General features: G+C 45.0%; 1 protein-coding gene across 1 annotated transcript in view; it reads right to left on the bottom strand.

Annotated features, from left to right (window-relative positions):
• Positions 1–23,866, bottom strand: part of LOC144496112 (sodium/potassium-transporting ATPase subunit beta-1-interacting protein 3-like) — a 417,958-nt gene that overhangs the window by 63,321 nt on the left and 330,771 nt on the right. The gene's annotated exons all lie outside the window — the stretch shown is intronic.

Raw genomic sequence — 23,866 nt, 5'->3', positions numbered from 1 at the left:
ACCACCAGAACCACATCAGAGGCCGAGGGCAGGGGCAGCGGTGGGGTTGGAGGTTTGGGAAAAAGGAATGGGCAAAATAATAATACTGATAGAAATGCTCACTGTTGATCATAGGTGGCGCAGTGGTTAGCACTGCTGCCTCACAGTGTCAGGGACCCGGGTTCAATTCTGGCCTTGGGTCACTGTGTGGAGCTTACATGTTGTCCTCGTGTCTGTGTGGGTTTCTTCTGGGTGCTCCAGTTTCCTCCCACAGTCCAAAGATGTGCGGGTTAGGTTGATTGGCCATGCTAAATTGACCCTTAGTGTCAGGGGATTAGCAGGGTAAATATGTGGAGTTATGGGGATAGGGCCTGGGTGGGATTGTGGTCGGTGCAGACTCGATGGGCCAAATGGCCTCCTTCCGCACTGCAGGGATTCTATGATCACCTTAAATGTGCATGAGATATCACTCTCAGAAGCCATAATTCAATCATCACAAAAGGTTTAACAAATGTAGATTTTAGTTATCATGGAAGATGGGAAATTAATTCCTATTGAGCTTTCCTTCTCATTTAACAATAACCAAAGGATTCCTTGAAAATGTCAGCAAACTGCATTACATTTGTCTGTTTCCTCTCACTCAATTAGCATCCTCCGTTCTAAACAGGATTTGATAATGTAAACCCTTACCAGTGTAATGTATTCTCTAATTTGTATCCTAGCCTGAGGGCTCTGATCAGGCACTGATATTAAAGCCACAGAAACACATTTCCAGAGGTTTTATGCTGTTACAATTATAGAATTCCAGCTGTAAGAACTTCCATTTATATATTTATTTCAAAAAATATTTTCGACTCATTTGCAAATAACAGAGATTGATACCAAGCAAGAAGTAAAGCATGTAGGAAGGGTACCAAAATATTTATATTTAGTGGCATTATCCTATCGCAAAATAGCACATAGATTCTGAATGGAAGACCAAGGATGCAGATTTGGTGGAAGCCAGAAGTGTCCATTGGGCATTAAAGAAAACCTAATGAATTGACTGCATTGGGACATGTGATAACTCCATGAGGAATCACTGATTGATCCACCTTCTAGGTGTTGTTGAGTATGAGTTCCGCTGGTAACAGGCAATGGCCTGCCCGGCTGGAATGCATTACCAGAGCCTTTTATAAGGCAGACCCAGGACTGGGCCTGCTGAACAGTATTCCCAGGCAGGGACTAGTATACATACACCATGGCAGTGGTTTTACTTTGCATTCTGTATTAAATTATGTTCCTTTCTAGTTGGACTTCCTGAGTCATTACAGGACAAATGGAAGTGGAACCACAAGCCACTCTTACAGAGTAGGTTAATGGCTCCAATATTAGTTGAAGAGTGGTGAAATGTGGTGGATTTCCGAGCAGAAAATCTGGAAGTCTGGGTTTGCTGCTGGAGGGCCAACAACTCGGTGAAAGATGCTTTTTGGTCTGCCTGAAACTTGTTGGTCTTTCAGTGGAATGAATTGCCAAAGACTGGCAGATTCCCAGGTCTGGGTCGACATTTTGAGGAATGCACTAAGCTTAGAGCACCCAACACGAAGGCTCAATGGGGAAAAGGATACTGTCTAAGGTCCACATGCCATAGTGTTCCAAGAGATTGGAAATTGTGTAAAGCCTCTTGGGTGATATCTGCCAATGAGTTATTTTGTAAATATCATGTGTAATTACAATTGTATTGAGGCATCTTAAGATCCCACATGCTGTATGAAAAGTACATCGGTTGAATTGCACTTTTGGCCAGTGAGAAAGAATGACTCTAAGGGAAGGACTCACCGTGTGTGCCTAACTAAAGAAGTTAAAAGTAGTATCAAACTGAAAGAAAAAGCGTGTAATTCTGCAAACATGAGTGGTAGAGCAGAAGATTGGATGGAATATAATGAATGAATGACCAAGAATGATTAAATGATTAATAAGGAGGGGAAAATTAGAGTACAAGAGAAAGCTAACTGGAACAAACAATAGTAAGAATTTCTAGAGGTATTTTAAAAGGAAAAGAGGAAGTAAAGTGAGTGTTGGTCCTTTAGAGAGTGAGTCTGGGGAATTAGTAACGGGAAATAAGGAATAGTAATGGGTGAATTGAACAGATACTTTGCATCTGTCTTCACTGGCGGATACAAATAACATCCCAAAAATAATTATGAATCAGAAGGTGAAAGGGGGGAGGCAAACTTCAAACAATTACAATCACTGGGGCAAGGGTACTGAAAAAAATCATTAGAACCAAAAGCTGACAAGTCCCCAGGTCCTAATGGATTTCATCTTAGGACCTTAAAAGAAGTGGCTGCTGAGGTAGTAGATGCATTGGATTTGATTTTCCAAAATTCCTTAGAGTCTGGAAAGGTCCAATCAGATTGGAAAAAAATGAATGTGACTCCTCTATGCAATAATGGAGGGAGACAGCAAGCAGGAAACTAACTACAGGCCAAGCTAGCTTAATATCTGTCATAGGGAAATTGCTGGAATCAACTTTGGGAGGGTCAGGAGATGAGTCACCCGCTGCAGGATTTCTAGCCTTTGACCTGCTCTAGTAGCCCTGGTATTTATACGGCTAGTCCAGTTCAGTTTCTGGTCAATGGTAATCCCCAGGATGTTGATAGTGGAGCATTCAACGATGCTAATGCCATTGAATGACGAGGGGTGATGGTTAGATCCTCTCTTGTTGGAGACGGCCGTTGCCTGGCACTTGTGTGGTGCAAATGTTACTTATTATTTATCGGCCCAAGCCTGGACATTGTTCAGGTCTTGCTGCATTTGGACATGGACTGCTTCAGTATCTGAGGAGTTGCGAATGGTGCAATCATCAACCAACATCCACACTTCTGACTTTATGATGGAAGAGTGGTCATTGATGAAACAGCTGAAGGTAGAATTCCAACAGTGCAGAAGGAAACCATTCGACCCATTGAGCCGGCACCGACAACAATCCCACCCAGGCCCTATCCCCGTAACCCTACATATTTACCCTGCTAGCCCCCCTGAATCTAAGGGGCAATTTGCATGGCCAATCAACCTAATCTGCACATCTTGGGACTATGGGAGGAAATCAGAGTACCCAGAGGAAACCCATGCAGACACAGGGAGAACATGCAAACTCCATACAAATTCAACATGGGTCCCTGGTTTTGTGAGGCCGCAGTACTAACCACTGTGCCACCGTGCCGTCCAACCAAGATGGTTGGAACTAGGACACTACCAAAAGGGACGGGAACCTTTGGAACTCTCTTCCATAGAGGGGAGTGGAGGCATAGAGAAGGAATATTTTTAAGGCAGAGATAGACAGATTCTTGACTAACATGGGAATCAAATCAGGGGTAGGCAGAATGCGAAGTTGAGGCCACATTCATATCACTCCTTCAATGGTGGAGCAGGCCCGAGGGTCAAATGGCCTACACCTGCTGCTGATTTGTATGTTCAGATATTTGTAAGATTAAATGTGTGAGAAGATAGAATGGCAGGTGGATGGGTGAGGGTGTTGGGAGGGTCAGGAGGGTTGATGGGTGTTGGGAGGGTAGTTGGGTGGTTTGGAGGCTAGTCAGGAGGTTGGGGGTCGATCAAAGGGTTGGGAAGCTAGTTGAGGGCATCAGAGATAATCAGAGTGTTGGGGTAGTTGGAGAGTTTGGGGATGTATAGATGGTCAGGAGTGTAGCCAGGGGTTTGAGGGGTTAAGAGGTAGTTGGGGTGTGAAGGGGTAGTCAGGGTGTCATGGGGTTAGTTTTGAGGATGGGGGGGGAGGCGGTCAGTAGTAAAGTTTCTCAGGTATTATAACTGATTTGAATCTTTCCAACCTTTCCTGAATAACTATTCTGGTAAGTCAGAATCATCTGAGGTCTCCGAATTTATTTCAGGTTTCCGAGACGTGTAGATGCAGGTTAATTGCCCAATTGAAGATCTAGCTTCCCAGGCAATTCCTGCGGAGTCCCTGGGGACGATTCTCCTCAAAAAATTCTAAGTGTCGAATTTGAGTAAAAACTGGAGTAAATCCCTTTGATTTTTTCAGTAGGATTTTGAAAATGAATCTCCCACACTCTGTGCACTGCAGAGGGCACTCGTGTGAATCTTGCAAAAAATCAGGGGGTGGGGCCTATTCCTGCTCATCTACCAGATTACCACTGGGGTAGAAACATCTTGAAATTGAGATTGAATTTCAATGAAAGCTGGCATGCTGGTAGGATAAGCCCAAAGGAAGGATTGATGAGTTTTTGGCAAAGATGAGGATCCAGATTGTGGGGTTTTTTTTAAAGGAACCGTTAACTTTAGGAGACAGGGTGATTTGACTTTTTTTAAATGTTGTGAGTTATTTTGTTCAGAAGGTTGTAGATTGTCTCAGCTGCTATGTTGGAATTTGTCACAGTTGTCCAAATGTGAGCAGAGTTTTCAGAACAAGTTGTTGGATTTCGATTGGCCCAAAGCTTCGTCAGTGAGATGAAGGCTCTCAATAAAAACATATATTTTTTCAATTTTGTCACTGGTGGGCATCAACCAGGCACGGAAGAGCAGAGTAATTGTAATAATGTTGAGTTAACAACAGCATGGCGATGGTACGCACTGTACTAAGTGCAATCTTGATTGAATTGAATTACAGAGATACCTGCACCCTATTTGTTGCCCTGTTTACTCAGCTCCCAGATGCCCAGTCCCCTCACTGCGCTGTTTTCACCTCACACTTGCAACAACTTCAGGGGAAATCTTCCCGTCCCTCCTGGGAATTGTAACGGGTGGTGGGAGGGGTCGGACCATGCAAAGGTCCGTGGACCTCAGGCGGAATTTTCTGGTTTTGAAGCGAGTGCGGCCGTAAAATCCTGTCCTATGTGTCAAAAACATACTGAACTGAAGAATGCTGGGCCTTGTCGAATTAATAGAAGGTGTCCAATAGAAACCTTGCCTCAGCAAATTTTGGCATAGATTACTCTTTCTCACAACTGCACCAGGTCATGCCATGATTCTAATCTTATTATAATTTCAGCTGAGTGCTATAAATCCATACTTTTGTGGGTAGAACCTCTTTAGAGACACTGTTATTTCTTTTTCTGTTTCAAAATCTATTATGGCCAGTAGCGTAATCTATCATAGTTACCTGCAAAGCAAAGTGACAGAATGCAGATGCTAAAGTGTCACATTTTCTGTAATTTTGCTGTCATCGTGTTACTTTTTGCAGAAATTAACTGCTTGCAGAATTATCTCTCATTTTGAGATCCTGATTTCACTACCTGGCAGTGCTGCTGTCACCAGTTATTTCCAGTAGGATTATATCATTAAGTTAAATGCAAAACAATTCTTTCTCAATACCCCATTGGGACGCAAGGTCAAGTTTTACATTCACTCTTTGCATCAGCATTTTTGCAGCTTTATTTTATTTTAATCAGTGTGCCACATAATAGGCAAACCGACAGAATAAATATCTGTCACTTATGATGTTCTGTTCTGGCACTATAAGTCTCTTCCCTACTGCAGGGATGCATAAGACACAGTGGAAGAAAATGCTTTTAGAATGTTAAAATTGCTACTCAGAAAATATAGAATCCTTGCATTATAGGGAATAGGAACTCAAATCCAGTATTGAAAAATATACAATAAGATTAGAGGCATTGAACCACCGAATGACTACATTTTGCTTGTAGCATTTCCCATGGGACACTGATAATTCACCTATTTTATAAAATCTAACTCAATAACTTCTAAATAACACTGATGCTATTGCTATATTACTAATACCATTAGGGCTGTAAAGTGTCCAGTCGATGAATTATAGTCACAAAACCTACCTCAGTGAAAATTCCCTGGTACACACAATCTTTGCTCTGGGGAGACAAGTGCAGGATGAAGTTCGATCCACTGACCACAGAAGCAGTGAGTTAGTGGCCTCTTGGTGGGGCAGTGCCAAGGTGTACTAAGATACCAAGGTGCACTAAGCAGAAGACCTGCCTCGGTTTTCCAGGACTGCCATTCAGTTGTGTTAGAAGATTTTAGGCCCCCGCCCTCACATCACTTTACTCCCACCCCCCACCCTCTCATGGGCCCTTATAGCTTCTATACCAATTCATGGTCCCAGCTACTCCCCATTGCCACTCATGCTGTCCATGCCAACTCAATGCTAACTCATGTCCCTTCCATGCCCATTCAGCCAGCATTCGCTAAGTACATTACCAATGAGCCATATAATAACAGTAGGAAGTCTCACATTCGTAACACTACATCAGTTCCACTGCTAAACTTGTGTGGGCACTTTTTTAGGCATCCTGGGTGAACACCACAGATACCAGTGCCTTAAATATGTAAATGAAGGGCGTAATGTCAGCTGAAGAAACCTGTTGAGAAATGAGGTTTGATATCACTGCAACAAGGCTCAATGCTTGACCCACTCAGATTTCTTTGTCAGTGAACTGCTCATGCAGTCTACTCTTAACAGCAGCCAAGTGATGGAAGGAGTCACTGACAGTGCCATCAACTTACACATACTTAGCAATAACCTGCTCACTGAAGCTCAGCTTGGGTTCCGCCAGGGTCACTGAGCTCCTGACCTCATTACAACCTTAGTCCAAATATGGACAAAAGAGCTGAACTCCAGAGATGAGGTGAGAGTGACAGCCCTTGACATCAAGGCAGCATGTTACCAAGCTTGGTATCAAGGATTCCTAGCAAACCTGGAGTCAATGGCAATCAGGAGGAAATCTCTCCAATGTTTGGAGTTGTACTTGGCACAAAGGAAGATGGTTGTGGCTGTTGGAGATCAGTGATCTCAGTTCCAATACATCACTGCAGGTGCTCCTCGGGGTAGTGTCCTAGGCCCAATCATATTAAGTTGCCTCATCAATGACCTTCCCTCCATTATCAAGTCTGAAGTGGGAATTCTTGCTGATAATCACACAACATTCAATACCAGCCATGACTCCTCAGATACTGACCTGACTACCATAATGCACACTCCTGACCCGGCTGTTCACATCCCCCAACCACTCACTCCCTGAAACTGACCATCCACTCTCCCCGACTCAAATACCTAGTCCCCCCAACTTGACTGTCCAAATCCCATGACCCAATTAACCACCTTTGACCAGAGGCCCATACAACCCAACTTGACTGCCAAACCCTCCTGACCCAACTACCCCAACTGCACAACACCCCCCCCCCCCCCCCCCACCGGCCCCCGACCCGAATATCCACCCACTTCTCCCCCATCCAGCCACCCACTCACCTACTCACCCACTCACTGACTAATCCACTCCCCCACCCACTCAATCCATCGCCAACTCATTCACTCACCAACTGACTGAAAGAATTGAGACCTTTAAAAACTTGCCTGAATACGACAGCTGATGTCATAAGAAGATGCATGTCCTCTGTGCTGCTCCTCCTCACTGATTTTTCCCCTGGATGGCTGCACTAAGGGGCACTGTTTTAGCCGGGATCGGACATCCCAGCTGAAAGTGCACAAAAAGGTAAGCGCGCAATGATCTCCGCAGCCAGCAGTAATGCGCGTTGCATCGTTGCCAATCAGAAGATCTGGTCTAAATCTTTCACAGTAAGAAGTCTCACAACACCAGGTTAAAGTCCAACAGGTTTATTTGGTAGCAAATACCATAAGCTTTCGGAGCACAGCTCCTTCGTCAGATGGAGTGGTTATCTGATGTCAGATAATATCAGATAATTATCAGATAACCACTCCATCTGACGAAGGAGCTGTGCTCCGAAAGCTTATGGTATTTGCTACCAAATAAACCTGTTGGACTTTAACCTGGTGTTGTGAGACTTCTTACTGTGCTTACCCCAGTCCAACGCCGGCATCTCCACATCATGACTAAATCTTTCACACATGGCTCAGTGTCATACTTTGTTTTATAATTTATGAAGGGTTACATCTATAATAAGGTGTACAAATAAGAAATAACATGATTTGATTGAGTTCAGTAAAGCCTTTTGTGCACAAGATTTAGGCAAATTAATGCCCAGAAGCAGATGTGTGTGTAAATATTAAGCTGCATTCATTGCCTGTGTTCCACCCTTACAACATCTTACACAGTCAAAAAACTGTTCACTCTAAAGTTTAGGTTTAAAGACCTACTGTCTGTCGTTTCTGACCAATTAAATAGATTGGTCAAGGCAGTGCTGTTCCCATGTAGCCCATGGATCATTATTTCCCTGAACTCCTGCACTCCATCTCTTGCAGCCCAGACAATTCAATACTATTCTCATTTATATTTTTATTACTATGTGGCATTTTGTGTGGGCCTGGAGGTTTGACAAGGAGTGTTCTTAGTTCTGTTGCCTCTTTGATGTTTAAATCCTGAATCAGAACACCAACATCAGTTAGTACCAGCAACTTAATATATATGCAAATTAATGGGCATGAGGATTTAAATTTTGTATGCAGCTTCAAGGCTCCAAAAATACACCAATAAGCTTCACGAAGCTTGATTTCCTGCAGGCTAAGAAATGACAGATGTGTAAGAATGTGGATAATTATAATACAATATGCATTGATGGAGAAAAAAAATCAAAGAGGTGTACAACACTGAGCTGGTGTCAATCAGAAACAGTGGGAAAGGATGATGATTTACATCCAATTACTGATGTTTCACTGAAAATATCTACTTGGTGTCACTATGAACAGACTGGGCTGGATCTCCATCTCCCAATGAGGTGAAAATCGGGTGGCAAAACATTGAAGTTCTCTGTGCCTTCCTGACACCAACCCAGTTTGTGTGGCCTCTTGTGGGTTGGGAAGGCTTGGGTGCAAAATGCACTAATACCTCTTCCAAGGCCACGGTCCCAATTGTGAGAACGACAAGGCGGCACGGTGGCACAGTGGCTAGCACTGCTGCCTCACAGTGCTAAGGACCCGGGTTCGATTCCCAGCTTGGGTCACTGTCTATGTGGAGTTTGCACATTCTCCCCATGTCTGCATGGGTTTGCTCCCACAGTCCAAGGATGTGCAGGTTAGATTGGCCATGCTAAATTGACCCTTAGTGTCAGGGGGACGAGCTAGGGTTAATGCATGGGGCTATGGGGATATGGCTTGGGTGGGATTGTGGCCAGTGCGGGCTCGATGGGTCGAATGGCCTCCTTCTGCGCTGCAGGGATTCTACGATTCTAAGAAAACTACATTTCCTCCTGCGCACTACTTTCAGAAACAGATGCAAGCTTTAGAAGCCCCCCAAAAAAATTCCCGGTGTTCATTATATAATGTAAAAGCAAAATACTGCAGAAGCTGAAATAAAAACAGAAAATGCTGCATTACTCAGCAGGTCTGGCAGCAGTGGTGGAGTGAGAATCCGGGTTAATGGGTAGAGTTCTCCAACCTGCCTGCAGCGGGTTGGACTACGGCCAGGCACGGAGAATCTGGTGGGAGCCAAAAAGTTGGAAGCCCACCGGCGTAAAATTACGTTGCAATTCTCCCAGTGGGTGGCTAATGGCAGGTCACTCTTCCTCACAGTGCCAGGGACCTGGGTTCAATTCTGGCCTCGGGTCACTGTCTGTGTGGAGTTTGCATGTTCACCCCGTGTCTGCGTGGGTTTCCTCCCACAGTCCAATGATGTGCGGGTTAGGTGGATTGGCCATGATAAATTGACCCTACTGTCAGGGGGACTAGCTAGGGTAAATACGTGGGATTATGGGAATAGGGCCTGGGATTGTGGTCGGTGCAGACTTGATAGGCCAAATGGCCTGTTTCTGAACTGTAGTGATCCTATGATTCTACAGAGGAATGGAAACATGAAATAACCTCCTAATAAAAGCAGTAAATTTTGTGTTGATTGACATCTCCAAAAGGAAGTTGAATACATATTTACTTATGGACAAGATACCTTAAAGGCATGCATGACATAGAAGTATAGGAACAGGAGTAGGTCATTAGCCCATCGAGGCTGCTCTGCCATTTAATATGATCACAGATAATTTGACACTTCAATGCCTTTTATACCCATTATCCCCATAACCCTTTGCAGTCGTGTTAATCAGAAATCTATCAATCTCTGCTTTAAACATACACAGTGACTGAGCTTCCACAGTCCCTGGGGTAGAGAATTCCAAAGATTCACTACTCTCTGTGAAAAGAAGTTTCTCCTCATCTCGGTCCTAAGTGGAACGTCCTTTATTTTGAAATTGTGCCCCCTGGTTCTAGACTCACTATCTTAGGAAACATCTTACCTGCATCTACCCTGTGTATTCCTTTAACTATTTTGTAGGTAGTTAAATAGTGACATGTGATCAGATAGTGTATGGAACTTAACAGGAGATTGTGTCATTTGAAGTAAAGAATCAATTAGGTTGAATGATGCTTTTGAATCTGGAAGAACAATGCGCATCAATGTTGAGTAAAACTTGGCTTTGATTTCAGCTTTGGCTCAATGGTGGCCATTCTTCCTGGGGGAGGTTTTGGCTTCGATCTTCACTCCAAATATTTCAGCATATACCCCCGCTAGCACTGTCGCGCAGTATTGAGTTAGTGCTGCACTGCTGAAGGTGCCATCATTCACATGAGAAGCTGCATTGAAATTCTATCTGCCCTCTCAGTTGGACAGAAAACATTCCCTGGAATCGTGTGAAATTACTGGCGGCAGGTCATTGTAATAATTCAAGCACAGCAAGTGTTATAATTTCATTAACTGCATGTTGGCTTGGGAGGAACGAGTTATTAACACAATTTAAAAGCTGCCAGGACTGCTTAAAGAGGAGGTGTACTCTGGACAACAGGAAAACTTTCCCAGGTGGATAAAATGCCAGGAAATGATCCAGAAAGAGAACCCAGGTTTTCTGATGCAGTGATGGAAGACTGGCCCATGTGATGGGCTCAAAAAGGAATATCTTGTTAAGGAAATAAACCTAGGGCTAAGCATTGGTGTTAATATTTGTAGTGAAGTGAGGGAAAATTGATAAGGCTGGACTGAAGGAAGGCAAGTTAGCAAAGGTAGCGGTGGATTTACGAAGGGGAAATCATGCTTGACAAATCTGTTGGAATTCTTTGAAGATGTCACTAGTAGAGTTGACAAGGGGGAAGCCAGTCGATGTGGTATATTTGGACTTTCAGAAAGCGTTTGACAAAGTCCCGCACTAGAGATTATCGTGCAAGATTAAAGCGCATGGCACTGGGGGAAGTGTATTGAGATGGATAGAAAACCGATTGGCAGAGAGGAAACAAAGAGTGGGAATTAATGGGTGCTTTTCAAATTGGCAGGCAGTAACTAATGGGGTGCCACAAGGATCGGTGCTGGGACCCCAGCTATTCACAATATATATTAATGATTTGGATGAGGGAACAAAATGTAACATCTCAGTTTGCAGATGATACTAAATTGGGAGGGAGGGTGAACTGTGACGAGGATGCAGAGATCCTTCAGAATGATCTGGACAGGTTGGGTGAGTGGGCTCATCAATGGCAGATGCAAAATAATTTGGTTAAGTGTGAGGTTATTCACTTTGGAAGCAAAAACAGGAAGGCAGATTACTACCTGAATGGCTATAAATTGGGAGAGGGGAGTGTGCAGTGGGACCTGGGTGTCCTTGCGCACCAGTCACTGAAGGTAAGCATGCAGGTGCAGCAGTTGGTAAGGAAGGCAAATGGCAAGTTGGCCGTCATTGCGAAAGTTTTCGAGTACAGGAGCAGGGATGTGTTGTTGCAATTATACAGGGCTTTGGTTGGACCACACCTAGAGTATTGTGTGCAGTTTTGGTCTCCTTTTCTGAGGAAGGATGTTCTTGCTCTCGAGGGAGTGCAGCGAAGGTTTGCCAGGCTGATTCCGGGGATGGCAGGACTGATGTACGTGGAGAGATTGACTAGGTTAGGATTGTTTTCGCTGGAGTTCAGATGAATGAGGGGGGGCCTCAGAGACTTATAAAATTCTAACAGGACCAGACAGGGTAGATGCAGGGAGGATATTCCCAATGGTGGGGGAGTCCAGAACCAGAGGATTCAGGGTCGACCATTTAGGACGGAGGTGAGGAGACATTTCTTCACCCAAAGAGTGGTGAGCCTGTGGAATTCATTACCACAGGAAGTAGTTGATGCCAAAACATTGAATGTATTCAAGAGGTGGCTGGATATAGCACTTGGGGCGATTGGGGTCGAAGGTTATGGGGAAAAAGCAGGATTAGGCTATTGGGTTGGATGATCAGCCATGACCGTAATAAATGGGGGAGCAGGCTCGAAGAGTCAAATGGTCTGCTCCTGATCCTATCTTCTATGTTTCTATGTGTTAAGGGTTATGGAACTGTTGGTGTCTTGGGAATGGGAGGGATGGTCCATATGAGGCACTCTTGGATGTGCTGACCTCTGACAGCTCAGGGCAGTGACTGGTTGATGCTGCCCCTGCTCTGACTACACCTTCTGCCTCTCCTGTTACCAAGCTGGTGAGAAAGGCTGGTCACTCATTTTCATTAAAGTTATGCAACATTCAATAGATGACCACAAACTCAAACACATGATCAAAGCTGCACTGAAAAGCTCTTTACTTATTTAAATTATATTTATTTTTCCATGGAATGTGAATGCAAATGCAAGGCTAGCGTTTGTTGTCCATCCCTAATTGCCCTTGAGAAGGTGATGGTGAGCTGCCTTCTTAAGCAGCTGCAGTCCATCTGGTAGGTACACCCACAGTGCTGTAAGGGAGGGAATTCCAGGTTTTGGATCTAGTGACAGTGAAGGAACGTTGATATCATTCCAAATCAGAATGGAATGTGGCTTGGAAGGGAACTTGTTCCCATACACCCTGCTGAACTTGTCCCGTTAGGTGGTAGAGTTTGTGGGTGCTGTAGAAAGAGGTTTAGTGAGTTGTTGCAGTGGAACTTGTAGATGGTACATGCTGCTGCTATTGTGTGCTGGTGCTGAAAGCAGTGAATACTTAAGGCAGTGGAGATGGTGCCGATAAGTTTGTCCTTGAATGGTGTTGAGCTTCTTAAGTGTTTTTGGAGCCACAATCATCCATACAAATAGGAGTATTCCATCACACTCCTGACTTGTGCCTTGTAGATGGTGGACAGACTTTGGGGTTTGAAGAGGTGAGTTACTCACTACAAAATCCCCAACCTCTGACCTGCACTTGTAGCTGCAGTATTTATGTAGCTGATCCAGTTCAGTTTTTGAAAACACCCACCCCACCGTATGTTGATACATATGAACATATGAATTCGGAACAGGAATAGGCCACTCGGCCCCTCGAGCCTGCTCTACCATTCAGTTAGATCATGGCTGATCTGATTGCAACTTCAACTCCACATCCCCGCTAACATTTCACGCCCTTGTTAATCAACAATCTATTTAGCTCTGCCTTAAATATATTCAAAGATTCTGCTTCCACTGCCTTTTGAGGAAGAGAGTTCCAGAGACTCTCACCCCTCTGCGAGAAAAATAATTCTCCTCATCTGTCTTAAATGAATGACTCCTTAGTTTTAAACAGTTATCCCCTAGTTCTGAATTTTCCGACAAGTGGAAACATCCTCTCCACATTCACCCTGTCAATACCCCTCAGGATCTCAAAGATTTTGATCAAGTTGCCTCTTACTTTTCTAAACTGGGGTACAAACCAAACCTCTCCAACCTTCCCTCATAAGGCAACCTGCCCATTCCTGGTATTAGCCTAGTAAATCTTCTCTGAACTGCTTCTAATGCATTTACATCTTTCCATATATAAGGAGACCAATATTGTACACAATACTCCAGGTGTGATCTCACCAGTGCCTTGTACAACTGAAGCATAAGCTCCTTACTTTTGCCATCAATTCCCCTCACAATAAATGATAAGATTCTATTAACTTTCCTAATTACTTGCTGTACCTGTATACTAACCTTTTGTGCTTCATGAACTAGGACACCCAGAGATCCTGCTGTACCTCAGAGCTTTCCAATCTCTCACCATTTACATAGTGAGGGAATTTAGCCACATTAATGCTGTGAAATGTCGAGGAGACATGGATAGATTTTCTATTGTTGCAGTTGTTGTCTGGCATGAATGTTATTTGCCACTCATCAGCCCAAGCCTGTATGTTGTCCAGGTCTTGCTGCACATGAAAGGAACTGCTTCAGTGCAGGCAGTGGAAGTGTTGTTTGAATACGTAGGCAGTCTGCACAAGGTCGTTTCTGGTTGTTGGATGGTTCTGCTTACAGGTCACGGAAAATGGCTGCAGAAGGCATCAGGAGGGAAGCCCAAATTAATTCCACTACTGGGGTAGGTTTCCAGCACGGGAACCTCCTGTCAGCGACTCGGCTGTTCGCCAACTGCAACTGGGTCACCAAATGAATCAATCAATTGCCCAATTAAGGGCTACTTCCCACCCCCACCAGCTTTTTAACCAGCATCAGGACAGGCCACTGTCATGTCGGGATACTGCCAGATAAACCCTGGCAGCTTCCAAGAGGGTTCCAAGAATGAAAGTCCTCCTTCTTGGCCACACCCTGACCCACATAGGGCCCCCTGGCAGGAATAACTGCCCCCGGCAAGAATAACTGCCCCCATGGTTACAGCACAGTTGTTGGAGGCCGGACCCTCAGAATCACCAGGCTTTGGCTTGTTGAATTAAAATGTACTTTGCCTTTGTGTACACCTCCACATGGAAACTCCGTCTTCCTCAAATCTAACGGCCACCACTGTCAGCCCTGCCTCTATTTGGACTCCAACTCCAGAAGGTAGACCACGCTCCACAATCGGACAGCAGTCTCACCGTGGTCTCTTAATTGGTGCTTTTGGTCCCATCAACGAGACAACTCCTGAATTGAATATTTTGGCCATTTGTAAATCAAATCTAGTTTCATCCGACTATTGGGATGAGCCCAAGGGTCCATGGCTGTGGCCTTCTGCCGATACAAAAATGAAGTTAAATTAGGCAAAACCTTCACATCCCCACCCTCGCCAGGGCCTTCAGCAGTTTTTAACCTCCTCACATGCTCCTCATCATCTTAATGTGAGGAGAAAAAGTTAGCCATTCATACTTGCATAACTTCACATCTTTATAAATAGATCTCAGATAGAATAAGAAGCTCTTGCAACCACGCAGGACACTTCCAGATAGGCACGCCCGCCCCAATTCCCGGGGTGGGCGAGGCTCAGAGAACGGCATTCTCTGTTGGCCTCGGGCGGGATCGTATGAACCTCTGGCAGACGTGCCGGTAAAATTCCACCCAGCGTGTAAGTTTGGTGCATTCTGCTGAAAGAAGCTTTAGAAAGTTCAATATTTCTCCAAAATAATTTTTGCTCCATTTTTCAATTGCTACTGTAGTCAAATAGGATTTGGTTAAAGAATATTCATGGTTTGATGTCACCCAGAGGTCAGAGAGGATGTGTTTTTGCTCGACTGCATTGGTTTTGCTGATGAAATCTCGGATTGCAGCGTTATCAGCACACAGCATCATGGAATCCTTAGGCCCAAACTGCACTCAGTACAACTTGGGTAGAATTTTAAGAATAGCGAGTGATCGCGCTGGCCATTCCGAGAGTTGGTGCCTAATGCACGATCGCCGCCAATTCTTGAACTCCTGCTGCCATTTAACACTCACTTGAACGGTGATTGGTAGTGGGTGGGATTTCAATCTACCCTTGGAAGGAAGACCCATCCATGGGACTGGTCAGCCAATCAGATTGGCTGGTGGGGGGAGTGGGGGAATCATGGTTTGGGGGGTAGGCTAGGTGAGGAGCATGTTCCGGAGTTCCGACGTCCCCAGGGAGAGGGCACCCTAACGCTGATGGGCCCTTCCTGCCCAAGATGGGAACATCTTAAAATGTCACCCTCTTCCACCAGTCTAAAAATGGAGGCTGGGTGGGATAAGGCCATGTAAGAGCCTTCATAGGTGAATTATCAGGTTACCAGCCTGAGGCCATGCCCTCCCAAGCCTGAAATTGCATCTGGATTTGGGCAGGTGTCTATTCAATTTTACACTCTCCTCCACAATCCCCCCCCCATCCCCCGCCCCCCCCGCCCCACACCCCAGCCCCTCAGTGGGACCATAAAATTCTGCCCTTGATCATTTGTGCTGGTTTTAAAAGGATTTTGGTAAAAGTAAATCCTTCTCACAAGACTGGTCACACTCCCCAAGGTAAGTAATCACCATTGGGAGTTTCTGCTAATTGAGCTCAATGGCAGGCTTTCAAGAAAGTTCCAGAATTCAAGCTGGAACTTGTTGGCACAAGGACATTCAGAGGTAAGTTTTGAAAGGCTTTGAAATTTTAAAAATGCTCTAATGTATTCATTACCATACCACAATCTAACCAGAGAATACGTGGGTTTTTTTTAAAAAGAAATCAGGTACAGTAACGTAAAAGGGAGCAGGAACACAAAACTAGCTGGTGACAGGAAACAGAGTGGTGGTGAACGGTTGCTTTTCAGACTGGAGGAAGATTAAGGGTGAGGTTCTCCAGGAGTCTGTGTCAGCATCCCTAAACTTCCTGATATACGTTAATGACCCAGGATTTGGTGTGCAGGGTACAATTTCAAAATCTTCAGATGACATGAAATTTGGAAGTATTGTTCACCATGAGGAGGATAGTTTTTGAGGACATACGTTGGTGCAATAGATTGGCAAGCAGCAGATTAAATTTAATGGAATTTTGTGTTTCTTTTTGTCATAGTTAGCAGCAATGTAAAATAAAAGATATAATACTAAAAGGGGTGCAGGAACAGTGGGATCTGGGGATACATGTGCACAAATAGTTGAAGGACAGCTTGAGAGAGAGGATAATAAAGAACACAAGTGACTGGGCTTCATAAATAGAGCACAGGATGGAAAAGCAGGGACGTTATGATAAATGTGTGTAAAACACTGGTCCGGCTTCATCTGGAATACTGCGATCAGTTCTGGGCAACACACTTTAAGACAGATGTGAAGACATTGGAGAGAATGAAGAAAAGATTAATGAGGATGATTCCAGTGATGAGGACCTTCAGTTAGAGACAGGTTGGAGAAACTGAGGCGGTTCTCCTTGGAGAAGAAAAGGTTGAGAGGAAATTTTATAGAGGGGTTCAAAATCATGAAGGGCTTGGACAGAGTAGATAGGGAGAAACATTGGTGAAAGGATCGAAAGCCAGACACACCAATTTAAGGTGATTGGCAAAAGGAGCAACAGCAATATGAGGAAAAAAAAACTTCTTTATGCAATAAAGATCTGGAAGGTACCGCCAAGGAAAATTCAATTGCGTTTTCAAAAGAGACTTAGATCATTATCGGAAGAAGAAATATTTGCAGGACGCAGGGAAAAGGCAGGAGGGTAGCCCTCGGGGCATTGCTCTCGAGATCTGGCACTGACACAATGCGCCGAATGGCCTCCTTCGATGCTGTATCCATTCTCTGATTCCATGAATATAAGATTGGATTACTTACAGATGGTGGTTTGTCACTGTGACATAAAATACTCATTTATTCTGACAAACCCATTTTCAGCTATATTAATCATACCACATCAATTTATCACTCTTAATCATGGAATATTTTTAAAGCCATTTACTGAAATGTTTTCAATGCTCCCTGTCTGCATTTGTTCACGGCAGTTTTTACGCCTGGTTAACGGCAGTTTTTACAAGTGGATTTGTGCAAAACTCTGACGGGGGTGGGGGAGAAAAAACCTTTCAAAATGGGCTCAATTTGAGCCAAAATCTCATGTTTCACCCAAAGGTGAAACTCTGCCCAATATCAAATCTCAGCTAGAAAAATAGGCGGGGGTGTCGGGGGGAGGGGGGGGGGGATACGATTCTCCCAACCCGCCGCATTAGTTTTCTAGCGCAGCAGGGTGGGAAAATCTTGTGTCTGGGCCTGTGTGGGATTCGCGCATGCGGTTCCCGCCGTGTGCGCATCTCCCAGCCCTGGATTTCTGGCACCATCAGGTCTGTGCTGGAAACTGGTGGGAACACCAGGTAAATTATTTTAATCTAATTTTAATGTTATTTAAATGTAAGTAGGGGGCTTGGGGTGGAATTCTCCAGCCCCGCTAGCCTCTCCCACCCTGCCAGAGTGTTTCACTTCAGCGGGATTTACAGTTGCTCCCCAGTCTCAGGGAACTAAAGCCCGACCCCTCTGGAGAGGAGGGGGGCAATCAGCACCCCCCCCTCCAAGGTGGTGGGAGGGGTGGTGGCCCCTGGACATGGGCACCCTGGCAGTACCAGCCTGTGTCCCCAGCACTGCCCAAGGGGCAAAGTGCCAAAGCACTTTGGTACTGCCCAGTGGGCATCGGACAAAGGGGGAGGAGCCTATTGGGGATGGGACCTGATGGGGGCTATCGGTGGGGGTGTCCCACTGCCACTCTGCAAAAGGGCGGGAGAGAGGCCAGCAATCAGGGTGGAGGAAGCCAGCCAGGGGGTGGGGTCTGCCTGCGGAGGTAGGGGGGGGGGGGAGAGAAAATCAGCACTGCTGAGAGGGGGAACTCTTTGGGGGGGGCCTGGAGAACGGAGCTGGCCTGAATGGGGGAGGGGTTGGGGTTGGCCCAGGGATGATCGGGGGCCGCAGTCAGGGCATGGTGGGTTGGGGGGGTAGCATTGTGGGAGTCCCAGGCTGGCCAGCCTTCAAGCATGCACCCCCAGGTGGCATTAGGCCCCGCCCCCTGAAATCTAATGTGATTCACACTGGTGACCTCTGCACAGCACAGAGTATGGGAAATGCAAGTCTGATCTCCCATTGAAAAAAAACAGCGTGAATTATTCCAGTTTTCCTGCGAATTCAACGCTTAGAATTTTTCTGGGAGAATTCCGCCCATGGTCTTTTCTACAGAATTCTGGTCAGATCACACTGAGTACCATTTTGGGTAAGCCATTGGCACAGGCACTGGGAGTGTATGTTGTGAGGCCTTCCTTTCAGTAAAAAGATGCCACTTGTTGACCTATCCGCAACCTCAGAGAAGGGGTGGATAGTATCAACAGTATCTGTGAATGGGACCATGTTGGGTGATACGGGGTGGTAATGACCCTGTTAAACATTCGAGCACTGTACCCAATCTACCCGCAATTTACACAGCACCAAAAGTGCCTTCTTATCGAACGCTGAGCCCCCTTTTCCCCACTGACCCTCTTATGTGGTTGGGGGACTGCCTGGGGAAGCTATGGCTGGCTGCTCACTCTGTACCTATATGTTCCCACCTGGAACTGATCTGCAGCAGGTCCTCCCTGAACTCTCTTCAAGATTCCACTCCTCCCACTCCAAAAACCTCACAATGAACAATTTATATACTTCCATTACCCACAATGGAGAGGACAACAAGATTCCTGTCCCATTCTCCGCCAGCCCTGGTGAAATTTGCCGGCGTGGGAACATCATCTGAAAACTGATACATTGTTTGACGCTGGTAGTTTTGAGTCTAGGACTCAATAATAATTTAGGAATGAATTGCTCAAGAATTCTTTATACTGTCACACCCAGCAAGGCAATGCTTCCCTTTAGCCTAAACTTCAAATAGAAACTCAAAGTGGGCCTTACATTACATTGGAAAATGTATCATTCTGAACATAGAACTCTGCTGATAACATCTGCCCCACATGTTGCCACTTTCATATTCATAAGGGATCTTTGAACCACAGCATCAGTTGTGTTGTACATTGGAGTGAAAAAGACTCAAAGTTTTGAAACATTCATGGATTTGAGATTAGATGACCCTAATTCCTTGTTTGTATGAAAAACGAACTAAGTGCAGGTATTCACTCAGACTTTCATAGAGCCTGTTATGCAGGGAAGATCATACAATATTCATCACACTGGTTGTATTTTTAGCAAGGCCTGAAAGAAATCTTTAAGTAACCAGTCTGGTGAGTTGGCCCTTGTGTGAAAATTGGCCAAAATGGCATCTTCAACAAAAAACATAATTTGATCTAGTAGACCTTTCCATTCCTCCTTCCACTTCTTCCCACGTGCATCTCTCAGTGGTAAGGGAACTAAGAATATTTGTGAAGGCAATAACATAAAAAAAGAAATAGGAACAGGATACGGCCTTATTGCCGGCCGGTTCCAACTTTGATTTGATTTATTATTGTCACATGTATTACTATACAGTGAAAAGTATTGATCTTGCACGTTATACAGACAAAGGTTCATAGACAGTGCAGAACATAGTGTTACAGTCATAGCAAGGGTGTAGAGAAAGATCAACTTAAGCAGTGCTCTACAAATGTAGGTATTTTCTCTTCAGATAGGAACTCAGTTTAATTCAAAAGTCTGATGGCAGCAGGGAAGAAGATGTTCTCGAGTCAGCTGGTACGTGACCTCAGACTTTTGTATCTTTTTCTCAACAGAAGAAGGTTGGAAGAGTGTATGTCCGGGATGCGTGGAGTCCTTAATTATGCTGGCTGCTTTGCCGAGGCAGCGGGAAGTGTAGAGAGAGACAATGATGGGAAGCTGATTTGCGTGATGGATTGGGCTACATCAATGACCTTTTGTAGTTTTTTGCAGTCTTGGGCAGAGCAGGAACCATACCAAGCTGTGATACAACTGGAAAGAATGCTTTCTATGGTGCATCTGTAAAAGTTGGGTGAGAGTCATAGCTGACATGCCAAATTTCCTTAATCTTCTGAGAAAGTAGAGGCATTGGTGGGCTTTCTTAACTATAGTGTCGGCATGGGGGGACCAGAACATGTTGTTGGTGATCTGGACACCTGGAAACCTGAAGCTTTCGACCATTTCTACTTTCCCCGTGGATGTGGACAAGGGCATGTTCTCCACTACATTTCCTGAAGTTGATGACTATCTCTTTCGTTTTGTTGACATTGAATGAGAGATTGTCATCGCACCAGTTCATCAGATTCTCTATCTCATTCCTGTACTCTGTCTTGTCATTGTTTGAGATGCGACCCACCACGGTGGTGTCATCAGCAAACTTGAAAATCGAGTTGGAGGGGAATTTGGCCACACAGTTTTAGGTATATAAGGAGTATAGTAGGGGGCTGAGGACACAGCCTTATGGGGCACCGGTGTTGAGGATGATTGTGGAGGAGGTGTTGTTGCCTATCCTTACTGATTGTGGTCTGTGAGTTAGGAAGTTCAGCATCGAGTCACAGAGAGAGGAGCCGAGGCCCAGGGCATGGAGTTTGGAGATGAGTTTCGCAGGAATAATGGTGTTGAAGGCTGAGCTGTAGTCAATAAAAAGGAGTCTGACATAGGTATCCTTGTTATCTAGGTGTTCCAGGGTTGAGTGCAGGGCCAGGGAGATGGCGTTTGCTGTGGACCTGTTGCAGCGGTAGGCGAACTGCTTGGATCCAGGAAATCTGGGAGGCTGGAATTGATTCGTGCCATGATTAATCTTCGAAGCACTTCTTAATGATGGATGTCAGAGCCACCAGACAATAGTCATTAAGGCACGCTGCTTGGCATTTCTTTGGTACTGGGATGATGGCTGTCTTCTTGAAGCAGATAGGGAACTCAGATTGTTGTAAAGAGAGGTTGAAGATGTCTGCGAATCTGAGCCCATCTGCCTGCCCCTATTATACAAAACTAGCGTGATTACATTAGGAACTCTGTCTAACATCATCACACCCAATACTAATTCTCTCAATGCAGGGGGGAGCATTTCATTCTGCCTGATAAGCAACTGATGAGTGATAGGGAAAGGATGGGAGAATGTGGGACTCAGTAGCACTCACAGAGAGCCAGCACATACTTGACAGGTCAAATGCCCTCCTGTGACCATTCCATGAATCTATTCTTCTAACCGCAACCAGAACTTGTACATGAACTTTAACACAATAAAACACTCCATGGCACCTCACAGAAGCATTGTAAAACAAAACATGACACCAAGCCACAAGAGGAGCAATTAGGGCAGATGCACAAACACTTAGTCAAAGAGGTCGCTTTTAAGGCGTGCCTTGAGGGATGTTGGCAAGGGAGATTGGAATTCTCTCCCTAAACCTCACTGCCAGAGCTTAGGTAGCTGGAGGCATGATCATCAATAGTGCAGCGGTTAAGATCAGGGTTGTTCGAGGTGAAAATTAGAGGAGTACAGGCATCCCGGAGGGTTATAGGGCTGGAGGAGGTTACAGAGACAGTGAGGGATGCAGCTATGGGGGGTTTTGAAAGCAAGGATGATGATATTAAATTCAAGGAGTCATTGAACAGCTAAACGAAATTCATAGCAGGAAGTTTCTGAGCACCCACATTCTCTGCCTGGATTGCTGAGAAAATATTCCTGTCTACATGAGAAAGGCACGCTTCTTGTCAGCATGCCAATGTATTCAGTCGCTCACAATCACCATTACTTTACATGGGTACTGAAAGCATTCTGTCTTATTTTCACTGAATGCCTTCCAGATCCTGAAGTCTGCTACTAAACATTCCCAAGCTTTCATGCCAACTAATTTTCCTTTGACTAAGGACAAGCAAAACTGATCGCATTTTTAAAAAAATGTGAGAAAATTGGGAGGTTCATTTACAGTGATGGGAAAGATAGGATGCATTTAAGACACGCTGCTCCAGAAATTTGGCTTAGGCACAGCAAACAATTCTTAAACGGTAGGCCACTTTGAACTTTTGGATGGTACATCATTATTAGCAGCCCTCAGCAATGTTGTTGAAGGGGAAGGGAATGTGACTGGGGAGGGACGGCGAGAGAGAGATAAAGAGAGAGAGGGGAGATGGAGGGAAGGAGAGAAGGAGGGAGGGAGGGTTGTTAAAGGGGAAGAGAATGTGATTGGGGAGGGAAGGAGAGGCAAGTCAGAAATCATAGAATCCCGACAGAAGGAGGCCATTTGGCCCATGGAGCCTGCACTGACAACAATCCCACCCAGGTCCTATCTCCGTAACCCCACATATTTACAGTGCTAATCCCCCTGACACTAAGAGTCAATTCAGCATGGCCAATCAACCTAACCTGCACATTTTTGGACTGTGGGAGGAAACCAGAGCACCCAGAGAAAAATTGGATGGTCCAGGATGTCATTGGGCAATCAGGGTGGGAGATGATCGGAACACCAAAACAGGGGTTTGAGACAATGGTTGAGGTGTGGGACAGCCATGTAAAGTGGGATCCTGCTTCTCCCAGGCCCACTTTCAGGTAAGTATTTTTAAAAATATAAACCTACCTTTTTGATGGTGATCCACAGTGATCCCTTGGAACGAGTGCCTCAGTTACAAGACCACCTATTGGAGGCTTAGGCACCTGTTTAGTGTGAAACCAACTGGTGTGACTTTGACAAAGTGTCATCTGGACTCAATATCAGCTCCTTTCTCTCCTTACAGATGCTGCCTGACCTGCTGAGATTTTCCAGCGTTTTTTCTTTTCATGTGACTCCATCAGCCTACACAGAATCTCAAACTTGTTACTGTTCAGAAGGAGGCCATTTGGCCCATCGTGTCTGCACCAACTCTCCAAACAAGCATCATGACGTAGTGCCATTCCCTTGCCTTTTCCCCATACCTCCACACATTGTTTCTATTCAAATAATCATCTAATGGCTCCTTGAATGGCTCAATTGAATCTACCTCCACCACACTTCCAGGCAGTGTATCCCAGAGCTGAACCACTCGCTGTGTGAAAAGTTCTTTCTCACATCACAATTATTTCTTTTGCAAATCATTTTAAATGTGTGCCCTCTCACAATCGAACCTCTTGCAAGTCTCCTTTTGGAGGCCAATATCTGTTAACGCCGCTAAGTTCCTCAAGAGTTTCTGGAGGGATTGTTTTGTTTAGTACCCTGTTAACAAACTGTAACAAAAACCAAAGCAACAACCTCATCTCAGACCATTAAGGCCTACAGTTTTGAATTGTTTTGTGAACTTGACAAGGTACTGACTGATGGCAGCCAATGCCTGGGGAACAATGTCTCAGCAGAATTCATTGCCATTAGGACGGAGGGTGAAAATTGGGAAACAACTGGCATGTGTGATTGTTAGGAAAGTGCTGATTTGTTTTCCTATTTTGGACAGCTGTCATTTACCACGGTAGCGACCTTG

The sequence above is a fragment of the Mustelus asterias genome, chromosome 7 (assembly GCF_964213995.1).
Source record: "Mustelus asterias chromosome 7, sMusAst1.hap1.1, whole genome shotgun sequence".
Taxonomy (NCBI): Eukaryota; Metazoa; Chordata; class Chondrichthyes; order Carcharhiniformes; family Triakidae; genus Mustelus; species Mustelus asterias.
Note: the sequence above shows the minus strand (reverse complement) of the source record. Positions and strands in the feature narration are given on the sequence as shown.